Source organism: Myotis davidii, unplaced genomic scaffold, assembly GCF_000327345.1.
Source record: "Myotis davidii unplaced genomic scaffold, ASM32734v1 scaffold77, whole genome shotgun sequence".
In the NCBI taxonomy this organism is placed as follows: Eukaryota; Metazoa; Chordata; class Mammalia; order Chiroptera; family Vespertilionidae; genus Myotis; species Myotis davidii.
The window spans coordinates 5,766,725-5,779,191 of NW_006289713.1; positions in this window are offsets into that span (position 1 = coordinate 5,766,725).

The window sequence follows — 12,467 nt, forward strand, 5'->3', positions numbered from 1 at the left end:
ATATGGGGTTCCAAACTCAAAGGTGGTCCTGTTGGTGGTACCCCCTGGGCCCCTGCAGCTCTGCAGAAATGATCCTTCCCCCTCTCTCTCCCCATGCAATCCCCACAGCCTTCCCGGCTGCTGGTGTGTGTCGGGTGTTGTAGGGAGGGACAGGAGGGATGTGCCGGGCAGGGGCACTGCGTGGGTGCTGCCAGCAGACAACAGGGTCTGCACAGCGCAGGAGACGTCACGGGTGGGGAGACTCCCGTAGCCACAGCCTCAGGCCTGCGGTCCATTCGTGTCGACAGGTCCGAGGGCAGTTTGTGCTCATGAAAAGGAGTCACGTGGCCCAGGCTGGAGTCAGGACCAGCCCGGCCACCACAGTCTCTTCCCAAGCTCGCCATGAAGCAGGTGACAGAGCCACAGTCCACCAGCCTAATTTGAGCTTTGAAATTGCTTGTGGCCCTCTCCCTGTTGCCGGGAATTCAAAGGACGCGGTCCAACATCTGTGCAGAAAGAAGGCTGTTCTGCCTCCACGGGCGGCGAGGCCGGGCGGCAGCCGTGACTGCGCTGCAGAGGGACTGCCTGGGCCAGGGGCACAGCTCTCTCGGTTTCCCCGCCTGTAACACGGACATCACTGACCAGCCCTCCTTTATAAAAGCACAGCTTGAGCCCAGCAATGAAGGAGGACATGAGCTATGAACCACAGCCAGTCCTTCAACTTGGGTATGTTTAGCTTGGAGGCACATCTGCTGGTTTTCTTGGGTCTCTTCAAAGCGTTGACTAATCAGAAACGGGCAAGAGCAGCCAGCGGGTGTTGAGTGTCTTGGGGCTGCCACACACTGGGCCTTCCAACAGCAGAAACTACAGCTCTGGAAGCGAGACATCTAACGTCCCGGTATGGGTGGGCCACACTCCCTCCGGAGGCTCCAGGGAGGAGCCGTCTCGCTGTCCCAGCTTCTGGGGTTGCCAGCAATCCTCGGCGTTCCTAGGCTCGTAGACATATCGCTCCCCACTCTGCCCCATCACCATATATCTAGGTCTGCCTTCCTCTCTTCTTGTAAGGATGCGGTCGTTGAATTCAGGGCCAGCCTCATCCAGCACAACCTCTTTTACGTGACCTTCATCTGCAAAGACCCTTGTTCCGAACAAGGTCACGTTCATCGGTTTGGGGGTCAGACCTGAGCATATCTTTCTCAGGACACAGTCCACCCTGGTAGAGTGGGCAGCATGGCGGCCTCCCCTCCACCCACGTTCTCCCCATGTTGACAGCAAAACGAGAGAAAGGCTTCGCTTAGGGACCGTTCCCTCCTGGCTTTTTTTCTTTTGAGGAAGGACTGCCAGGGACAGCCGGACGCACTTTCCCTCCCAGCCGTAAGTGCCACCAGCTTCCCTTCCAAGGAGCTGCCGGCCTGAGGTCAGCCAGCCGCCCCCTGGCAAAGCCAAGCTGGACACAGGGCTGCACCGCCAGCCAGGGCTGGGCCGTGACCCGAGGCTCCTTCCGGGGAAGGAGCTCAAAGTCTCATCCCCGGTCCAGGAGCCAGGCGCAGCCAAAGAGCAGAGGTGAGAGCAAGGATCCAGGCAGAGAGAAATCCATGCCTGTGCCTGTTAGATGCAGGAGAGCGACCTTGGCACCAGGGCCTCTGTGACCTCTCGGGCCACGTGCACAGACCACAGCAGCCACCAGCCCCACCGGTCCTCTGGGTGGGGGCAGAGTGAGCTCCCGGGCTCCCGGGAAGCTGGCACCAAAGGGACTGGAGAACACTGCCACCCAAACGGTGTGCTGCTCCACAGGGGGGTGCAGGGACCAGCCAGCGGTCACACAGTAAGCAGCCAGGCCTAGGTGAGACACTGGGGCCCCGCCCCCCAGTTCTGCCAACGAGAGCTCGGGGCCTTTTCCCCACCAAGAAGGCATCCATCAGGGAGGTTTCTGCCTGTGGGACAGAGAATGCACCCTGCCCAGGGATCAAACCCGAAACCTGGATATGTGCCCTGACCGGGAATTGAACCGGCGACCTTTTGGTACATGGGACAATGCTCAACCAACCGAGCTACACTGGCCAGGGCTGATTTCGTAATGGTTTTATAGTGGCCGTCAGGAAGAAAATGCCACCTGTTTGGCAGCCAGGGACACCTGGTGTTTGGGAAAAGGGGTGAGAGACGTGGTACTGACTAAACGCCGGCCACACGCTGCATGCACACTCACACCCCGCCACCTCACCCTGGCCGCAGTCGCACACCCATCTCACCTGGGAGCAGCCAGGCCCTCAGGGCAGCCTGGAGTCAGCCCAGGGTTCCCCCCCTCCTCAGGCCCTTGCGGATGTCGGTTCCGCTCACTGAGCTCTGTCCTCATCTGTAAAAGGGCATCACAAACTCAGTGGCACAGGAGGTCATGAGGATTAGGGATTCCATCCCAGACATGGGCACCAGTAGGTGCTCAAGGAAAGTGATGTGTTCGTTTCCTGCGGGTGCTGTGCTAAATGTCCACAAATACAGCAGCTTAAACACACGTTTATTATCTGAGAGTCCTGGAGGTCAGGGGTCCCGCGTGAGTCTCCCTGGGCTAAGCAAGGCATTGCAGGCCTGCCTTCCTTCTGGTGGATCTAGGGAACGTTGGATCCCTTGCCCTTTCTAGCTTCTAGCAGCACCCCAATCCCTTGGCTCATGGCCCCTGCTTCTGTCTTCAGAGCCTGCGACATGGCCTCTCTCCAATCCTTTCTCCATGGCACGTCATCCTCTGACCACAGCTGGGAAAGGCCTCTGGTTTTAAGGGCTCATGTGATGACACAGGACCCACCTGATGACCCAGGATCACCTCCACATCCCCAGGTCCTTAACTCAGTCATATGGACAAAGTCCCTTCTACCACGTAGCTCAGATGTGCATAAGTTCCGGGAATCAGGGTGAGACATCTCCGGTGGCGGGGGGTCGGGGGGGGCCAGTATCCTGCTGACCACACGTGAGTTGAGTTGAACCCCATAAAGCGAGAGGTGCCTGGGCCGGTTTTTGGCAGTTCTTTCTGGAAGAAGAGGAGTCCACTAAAACCAGCTCCTTCGAGGGCCATTTCCCATCCTCCTGCTGCTTTTGACTCTTCAAAGAGGCACTGTCTAGCCAAGGAGACGGGGCCAGGACTGCCAAACCCTTGCTTCTGCATAAACCCTACTAGGAAATTTCCGTGGGACCGGGCCCTCTTCCCCCCCTACGGACCCGCCTCAAATCCCAGCCCAAGCAGGGCCGCTTGGAGAAAGGGCGCCAGACTTCGCTCTTCCCATGTGCTGGTGTTTGTTTTGTGTGTTTGTTCTGCTCTGTCACATGAGGCAGCACCAGGACAGTGTTCTGAGGCGAAGTGACCCGGGCAGGGCCTCATCTCCATCCTAGGAAAGGGTTTTTACAGCTGCGTTCTCCGGAGGGCCTAGCGCTTAGATTCCTCAGGGCTCCTCCTCGGTGCCTCCAACGCGCTTGGCTCTTTCGCAAGCTCTGCACATGTGCAGGGTCACGGACTGTGCCACCCTGAGCCGGCACGGAAACCCCGCTTGCGCAACCGCCCAGCATCTTCCGACTTTCTTTGGTTGGTCCACTAAGTCGCTGTTCACAGATGGGCTCGGTGGGGGGTGCTTTTGCACGCAAGAAATGCATTTGTTTTAGATTTCAGCCGGGTTTACAAGGACAGATGCCATCTCAGGGATCCTCCCGAGAATCCTGGCATTCCCCCTGCCTGATGAAACGGGGTGGGACGGAGACTTGTCACAGTCATGCAGCCGGTAACTGACAGGGCCGGGGTTTGTCTTCTGACTGTAAACAGTTCCAATTTACTGTGCAACACTCACTCTCTACTGGGACATGGTGACAGAATAAGAACACACACATTTGGTCTTGGTCTTGGGTTCTGGGCACAAGAGCTCCTGAAACTCATAATTTCTTGGAAGAGGTAAGAGGAGATTTGAGGGGTTTTTTTTTTGGAACTAAAAAAAAAACAAACTTGTTTATTGGGGGGCAAGAGGTCTGGCGTCTCGGCACTGGTCCAGGTCCTTCATTATTTTGTCTACAGCCAGAGGGTCTTTTTGATTTTCCAAAAATCCAGGGAACTCCTTTTCCATGAGTACCCTTAGGTCCTCCTTTGTTAAGTAGCCTTTATCCCCAACAAACTTATGAAACGTAAACATCTTGGTTTCCATGACGTGTTCCATTTGAGACGGCATTTTGGTGAGGTCTTGGCAGGAGGCGGGGCAGGATCCTAGGCTGCTGGGTTGAGGTTATTTCTAAGGAGCCCGGTCAACCACACCCGGATTTATGCTAATGAGGTGACCTGGGTGGCCCCTAGGTGGCTTGAGGATGGGGACTGATTGCCAGGGAACCAACCAGGTGATGAGGTTTGGAACTTGCAGCCCCATCCCTGACCTCCAGGTAGAAGGCAGGAGGGGCTGGAGATGGAGTTAATCACGAATGATTTAATCATTCGTCCCTAAGTGACGTCTTGGCAGGAGGCGGGGCAGGATCCTCGGCTGCTGGGTTGAGGTTATTTCTAAGGAGCCCGGTCAACCACACCCGGATTTATGCTAATGAGGTGACCTGGGTGGCCCCTAGGTGGCTTGAGGATGGGGACTGATTGCCAGGGAACCAACCAGGTGATGAGGTTTGGAACTTGCAGCCCCATCCCTGACCTCCAGGTAGAAGGCAGGAGGGGCTGGAGATGGAGTTAATCACGAATGATTTAATCATTCGTCCCTAAGTAATGGAACCTCCATAGAAAATCTTAAAATAAGGAGTGTAGAGACCCTTTGCTGAAACATATTCACGTGCCTCGAGAGTAGCGCACCCCAAACTCCGGGGACAGCAATTTACGCACTTGTCACCCTTCCTGACCTCACTTTATATACATCTTCATCTGGCTGTTCATTTGTGTCCTTTATAACAAACGAATGTAAGCAAAGGGGTCCCCTGAGTTCTGTCAGCTGGTATAGCAAATTATTGAACCTGAGGAGGCTGCTGTGGGAACCCTTGATACACAGCCTAATGAGACAGAAGTGTGGGTAACATGGGAACCCTCTGATTGTGACTGGCGTCTGACGAGGCGGGGGGGTGGGGGGGCGGTGGCATCCTGTGAGACCGAGCCCTTAACCTGTGAGGTCTGTGCTAACTCTGGGTAGTTAGCGTCAGAATGAATTAAATTTCAGGGCACTCAGTTGTGTCCACAGAGAATCAGAGCATTGCTTGGTGTGCAGAACCCACCCACGGGGTGTTAGAAGTGTTATGCGTAGAAAACAGATCTTGTTAGTATCTGTTCTTATTCACGCATTTATTCATTTGATGTTTAGTAAGTTCATGTTGTGACTGAGGATCTTGGGATGGGAAAATCATCCTGGATTGTCTGGTGGACCTTAAATGCCACCCCCTGGATCCTTACGAGGGCGGCAGGGTCAGATCGGCCCACACAGAAGCGGTGGCAGTGTGGCCGAAGGGCAGACATAGGAGCAATGTGGCTTTAGGTCAAGGAACCATCAGAAGCTAAAAGAGAGAAGGCTTCTGCCCTGGAGCCTCCAGAGAGAGAGCTGGCTTTGCTGACCTTGACTTCACACCCTGGCCTCCGGAGAATACATTTCTGTTCTTTTAAGCCACCAAGTTTATGGTAATTCATTACAGCACTCACCGGAAATATAAAGAATAACTGCATACAGATATGCGTGAAATCTAAAGTGCACAACTTGATGAATTGTTATATACACACCCACGTGCCACCCCATAGGTCAAGATAGAAACTCCCAGCATCCCAGGGTTCCAGTCAGTATCCCCTCTCCCCCTCCCCCTTCCCCCCCCATAACCTCCCTCCCGACCTGTCACGCTAGCTCGCCAGTCCTAGAACTTCGTAGACATGGACCACACAGCATGTGCTCTGGTGTGAGGCTGCTGCTAAGCGTAATAGCGGTGAGATTCGAGCGTGCTGCCGGCCTCCTTTCTTATTGATGAGTGCTATTGCACTATGGAAATACGCTGCAGTTTGCACATCTGCTCTCCTGTTGACGGACATCGGGGCTGCTCCCGGGTACTAGCTATGACTAATAAAGCTGACAGGAACAGTGCCGCAGCCTTTGTGAATACATGTGCTCGCGTATTTCAGGCACGTGCCTAGGAGTGGACTGGCTGGGTCCGGATCCGTAATTTTCTATAGCTTCCCAGGTGATTCAAATGTGTAAACTGATTTTAGCTAATGGTTCCCAACTGAGGACGATTTTGCCGCCCAGGGGACATTTGGCAAGGCCTGGAGACATTTTTGGTTGTCACACTCAGAGTGGGGGTAACGGACAGTACTTGGCGGATAGCGGGCAGGGCGAGCAAACATCCTGCAGTACCGAGGGCAGCCCCACCGTCCATACACAGCACAGTTATGCGGCCCCAATGGCCAAAAGGACTGAGGCAGAGAAACCCGACTGTACACCAATCACTCACAACCACATGCATGAAAAACGTGAATAACCCACCTGCACACGTTACAGCTCACAGAGCCGGCCCCTGCTGTGAGAGGAGGGGGTGCTGACCGGGTGAGGGTCAGAGGTCTGGGCGCTCCTGGCGAGCCCTGGAGAGAGGGGGCAGGCTGCCCGGTGAGGGTGCGGACAGGTTTTCCCGAGCCAACCTCGGCTGTGGGCCTTCACACGTGCACGCATGGGTTTCAACGTCATCCCCACGCAAGCAGTTCTCTCCTCCTGGGAATACTGGCTCCAGGGACAAAGGAAGCCCCCAGCGGACGGGAACCATGCCTTAGCCATCACTGCAGACGTTTGCTACGTGAACGGGTAAATGGGCTTCCAAGCCAGTCCTCCTGTTCCCGGTACAGGGAGAGCTGAAGTGAGCCTGGCATTGTGGCCCTCAGGGCGCGGGAACAAAGTTCCAAGGGCAGGCTGTCAACAAGCTCCATCTGCTGGGGGGCGTTTAATGGAGTCGCACAGGCAATCTCACGAGGTTTGGGTGTGGGGAGATTGGCTGGGTATGCACCACACCCACTTCCGCTTCCTCCTAAACACACACACCTGGACTACATTTCCCAGCATCCCTTGCAGTCAGGTGTGGCCATGTAACAATTTTGGCCAATGGAATCTGGGTAGAACTTGTGCTTCCTTTAAAAGCCTCTGACACCTACTCTCTCTGCTCTGTCCCTACCCACCAGCGGGAAGCAAAGGACTCCTGGGGGGTGGCAGAGCCACAGACAGGAAGAACCCAGTTCCTAAACTGCCCCTAAAAAAGCCACACACTTAACACTCGCTCTGCACTGTTGGGTGGAAAACAAATTGTGTTAAGTCACTGAAAAGTGGAGATTTGTTTGTTACAGCAGCTAGCATGCCCTTAACTAGTACACCATGTTTCTGCAAACCAGGGGATGGGATTTTAACTCCACTCCAGGTAAGAAGTGAATCCTCCCCCACAAAGGAACATAAAATGCAGAATGAGGGAGAAGACGCTGAGTTTGCAGGAAAAAAAAACAACACACAACAACAGCTGCCAAAGAGACCACTGAACTACAGTGTAACTAGCACTTCTCAACCGGTACATTGGGGTTGTTGAAATTTACAGATTACTCAGATGTGCAAAAATGAGTGATGTTTCTTTGCACTCATTTTTAAAAATACATCTTTAATTCATTAATTTGCACATACATATTTAAAACCATATTAGATATTTCTTTAGAGGTATGGCTAATCTCCAATCACAATCCACAAAATCATTCTATCTGAGTCATCCCCTGGCTTCCACACCAGGGTTTTGTCACTCTTAGTGCCGCGTTGTGTTCTGTCATTTGCATTTCATTATTTGGGACGTGGAGCTCTGAATCCAGATATGATTTGATCACTCCCAGCTTGGCTGCTCTGTGACCCTCGATCAGGGTCACTTTGCTCCTTACAGGGGTGACCTCCTCCACTCCTCACCCTGAGCTGTCCCCTCAGCACGTTCCATACTCCCCATTGGGGCACCCACACCATGGGGAGCAGCGGTGTTCTACCACCTGCCAGGCGGTGGGGGGCAGGGCCTCTTTGCCTTCAGATCCCCTCCTGGCTCTTCCCTTTCTCTGCATCATAGTTGGGCCGACCCCCAACAGCTGCATTTCCCAGGTGCCTGGGTCAACTGGACGAGGCCAATGGCAGGCAAGGGGGAGAAGCTGAGTGCTCTTTCCGCCCCCTCCGGCTACATCTCGGGTGACCGTGTATGTCCTCCACGGCCCCTCTTCCTCCAGGTAGACCTCTGTGTTCTACCTTCCTCCCCTAGCCTGGCCCCTGCAAGGCCCCCTTCTGTCCCTTCAGCTCCAGAATCGGGGGCAGCTTCCTGCAGTAGCTGAACTCAAGAGGTGGCTTCCAGTTCCGTTTGGCTTCTCAGCCGTCTGTCACCTGCGTACCCCAGGCCCTGCATTCATTCCCTCTGGAGAAGTGCTCAGAGGGGTGTCTGTTTCCTGGGACGGACCCCTGTCACTACGTGGGCCCACAGTGAGGTTCTCGCCATGGGCCAACTTTCCAGGCCCACTTGGGGGAGAGGGGACAGGCTACCTGGTCTCCACGTTTCCACCGGGAAGGCTGCAGCCAGGCTCTCACCTCTTTCCCCTGCGCCTCTCCCGGCTCGTCCTCTCTGCGTGTCCTCCTCCCTCAGCTGCATCTTGCATCTCCCCCTTCTCTGATTCATGTTGAGGTCAGTCTCCATGTGCAACCTTAACGAAAGAACATATATTTTGGGAGCTTTTACTCACACTGGTGAGACCGAATTTCAAGAGCACTATCTCACCAAGGACTTAAAAAAACATTCAAAGAAGTTACTTTGGCTCAGCCGGCATGGCTCAGTGGTTGAGCATCGACCCAGGAACCAGGAGGTCACAGTTTGATTCCCAGTCAGGGCACATGCCCGGCTGGGCTGGATCCCCTATAGGGTGTGTGCAGGAGGCAGCCGATCGATGATGTTTCTATCCCTCTATTATCCTTCTCCCTTCCTCTCTCTCTAAAAATCAATTAAAACATTTTAAAAAGTTATTTTTATGCTCAAAGCTGAGCGTTTATCCCTTTGTGTCCAGTCGTGTCCTCTCAGCACTAAGCCCGCATTTCATGGCCTGGTGTGATAGCAGAAGGGGTGCTGATGGGGATACCCCAAAAGGAAATTATGAGCGATTTCATAGGATTCGCCCCTCTAGAAGTAGTCAGTAGCCAGCAAGGAAAGGCGTATTCATAGGAGCAAAACTTTGTAGAAGCAAGATACTAGTGACTGGGGGAAACAGGGGCTGGGGGTGAGAAAAGGACTCGAGACTGCCCCCCCCCCTTGGCACTGTTATACTGGCACCCGTCATATTTCCTGAAAACAAAGGAGGAAAAACATCTCTCATTCCAAAAAGTTCATGGGCTCAGCTCGTTCTGTCTGAAATGAAGACATTGAGGAAACACAGCTGATAACAGTCTTGCTGGAGGCTGTGCTCTGAGAAAGGACCCAAGTTGTGACTAACAGCTGGCGGGTGCTTTGTGATAAGCATTTGCAGTTTCAAGCAGAAATAGGCCACAGGCGTGCGAGGGAGGCTCCGGCGGCCGCCGCCACAGCCCCGTCTCTGGCGGGCTGGGGTTTATCTGCCGTCAGTAATGCGGAGGATTTCAGCTGCTGTCGTGTCTCTGCTCCTGGCGGTCTGTCTGGCTGTCTGGACAGTAAACTACGCACACACTCATCCAGGGTCTAAGATTAAAGGCCCCTCCAGGATTGTTAAAGGAAGACCATCAGGATCCCTCCCCTCCCTGTGCTCAGCGTCTGATGTCAGACCCAAACCAGCATCCCCCCACACACCCCTCAAGAAAGGCCAGCCAGCCTGGTGCTATCTGGGCCAGCTCCACGCAGCACTGGCCTGTCCTCGGCTGTCTCCTGGAAACGTGGGTTGGAGGCAAGCAAGCCACCTGGGAGGCTGGGCCCTGAGAGCTGTGTCCTCCAGCACCAACGGGGCAGGAGTGTAGCTACAGGCACTACAAGGACCGCTTAGAACCAAGCCAGCCGGGGACAGGTCCTGGTCACAGGGGCCTGGTGCTGCCCAGGAACTCTGAAGGTGCCATTCTTCACACAGCCACCAGAGGGCACCGTCCAACACCACATCAGCACTCCCGGGTGAAAAAACTTCCATGGCTCCCACCGACCCTTAGGATGAAGCCAGATCCATCCACCCGGATTAAAAGGCCATGAACGATCTGACCTTTCCAGCGTCGTCACACTCCCCATGCTCCCTGTCCAGCAACGATGGCTTTCTCACATTTCCTAGAAAACACGGCTCTTCCTGCGGCCGCGGGGCTTTGCAACCACTCTGCCCACTTCTAAGGAGGCCGGTGCACTCATCACTCATGCGCCTAGAGAACTCCTAGTCACCCTTTAGGTTTTATCTTAAAGGTCACCCCAGTCCCAAAGACAGGCCATCTCCACACACAGGAGGAGTTTACATCTCCCCATCGGCACCTGGTACTTCTCTTTGCTGCCTTGCTGCGGGTGCAGTTAAATCATTAACTCCGTCATGGCCTGTCTGCTGTCCGCTGTCTCCCCAGCTAGACATCAGTGCTGTCTGACCCAACCTGTCCACGCCGGCTCCCCAGGCCCGCACAATGCCCGCACTGTGCCATCTGCTGCTGACAGGCTACCTGGGGCCAGTGTCGGTGCCAGCCACCAAATATTTCTGGACCTCACTCCCTGGGCTTAGTAATTTATTCATTTACTAAATAGATATTGTCTGCTGTCCGCTGTCTCCCCAGCTAGACATCAGTGCTGTCTGACCCAACCTGTCCACGCCGGCTCCCCAGGCCCGCACAATGCCCGCACTGTGCCATCTGCTGCTGACAGGCTACCTGTGGCAGACATAGGTGCCAGCCACCAAATATTTCTGGATCTCACGCCCTGGGCACTTGGTAGGATTGCACTTTCTGCCCCTTGTGGTGGGACATGGCACTCCTCCTACATACAGCAGCCAACGAGCTGTGAGCCACGGAGAGGTGCCGCTGCCCAGGCTAGACTCTCAGCTGCTGTGGACACCCGTCCGCCTGGTGCTGGCAACAGCTGAGGTGGCAGCTGCTCCTTGAGCTGGGGTTCCTGAGTGTCTGAGAATTGGTTTAGAAATTTTACATCAACATCCTAAGGCAGCGGCCGTGGCATAGTTGTCATGCTCTGTGCTGTGCAAATATCTAAAGCGCCGGCATTGGAATGCCTAGCACGGGTGCAGACAGCTGGGAATAAAATCAAACGTGTCCAGAGGGCCCGAAGGAGGGGCCGAAGGAGCCCGAGGCAGGCGGCAGAAGTCGTCTAGGCCAGCGGTCACCCACCGGTCGTCCGCGGACCCCTGGTGGTCCGGGAGGTCCGGAAGGTTGGCGACCGCTGGTCTAGGCTGACCGCTGTGTGGGTATGTGTGTGTGTGTGTGTGCACATGTGCTTGATATGCTTCTGTGTGAGGGGCAGGTGGTGGGCCCAGGTTGTTAGTGCGGGGCTGGGCTCTGAGCCCAGAAGGTGAGCTGTGGGCTGGGTGGACGTGTCCCCAGCTTGTCCTCCAGGGCAACCTGCTCCAGGACAAGCCCTGCTCGCAGCAGCCTCCACCCTGCAAGCCGGGTGGGATTGCACTTTCTGCCCCTTGTGGTGGGACATGGCACTCCTCCTACATACAGCAGCCAACGAGCTGTGAGCCACGGAGAGGTGCCGCTGCCCAGGCTAGACTCTCAGCTGCTGTGGACACCCGTCTGCCTGGTGCTGGCAACAGCTGAGGTGGCAGCTGCTCCTTGAGCTGGGGTTCCTGAGTGTCTGAGAATTGGTTTAGAAATTTTACATCAACATCCTAGGGCAGCGGCCATGGCATAGTTGTCATGCTCTGTGCTGTGCAAATATCTAAAGCGCCGGCATTGGAATGCCTAGCACGGGTGCAGACAGCTGGGAATAAAATCAAACGTGTCCAGAGGGCCCGAAAGAGGGGCCGAAGGAGCCCGAGGCGGGCGGCAGAAGTCGTCTAGGCCAGCGGTCGCCCACCGGTGGTCCGCGGACCCCTGATGGTCCGGGACGTCCGGAAGGTTGGCGACCGCTGGTCTAGGCTGCTTTCTCTTCTCGTCAGGACTCAGGAACACATCTGTCCCTGATTCCCCCCATTTTCTGAAGGCAGGGAGCAGCTTCTATGCCAGGGGTCCTCAAACTTTTTAAACAGGGGGCCAGTTCACTGTCCCTCACACCGTTGGAGGGCCGGACTATAGTTTTAAAAAAAACTATGAACAAATTCCTATGCACACTGCACATATCTTATTTTGAAGTAAAAAAACAAAACGGGAACAAATACAATATTTGTATTTGCATGTGGCCCACGGGCCATAGTTTGAGGACCCCTGTTCTTTGCAATCGGCTCTCATATGAGATGAAATATGGTCATTGTGATGTGGGTTTAAGAATCAAAATGGCTTTCGTCACCTGTGCTCTGGTGACACAAAAATAACGGTGACGTGGCTCAGGCTGAGCCCAGGGGTGGTGCTGTG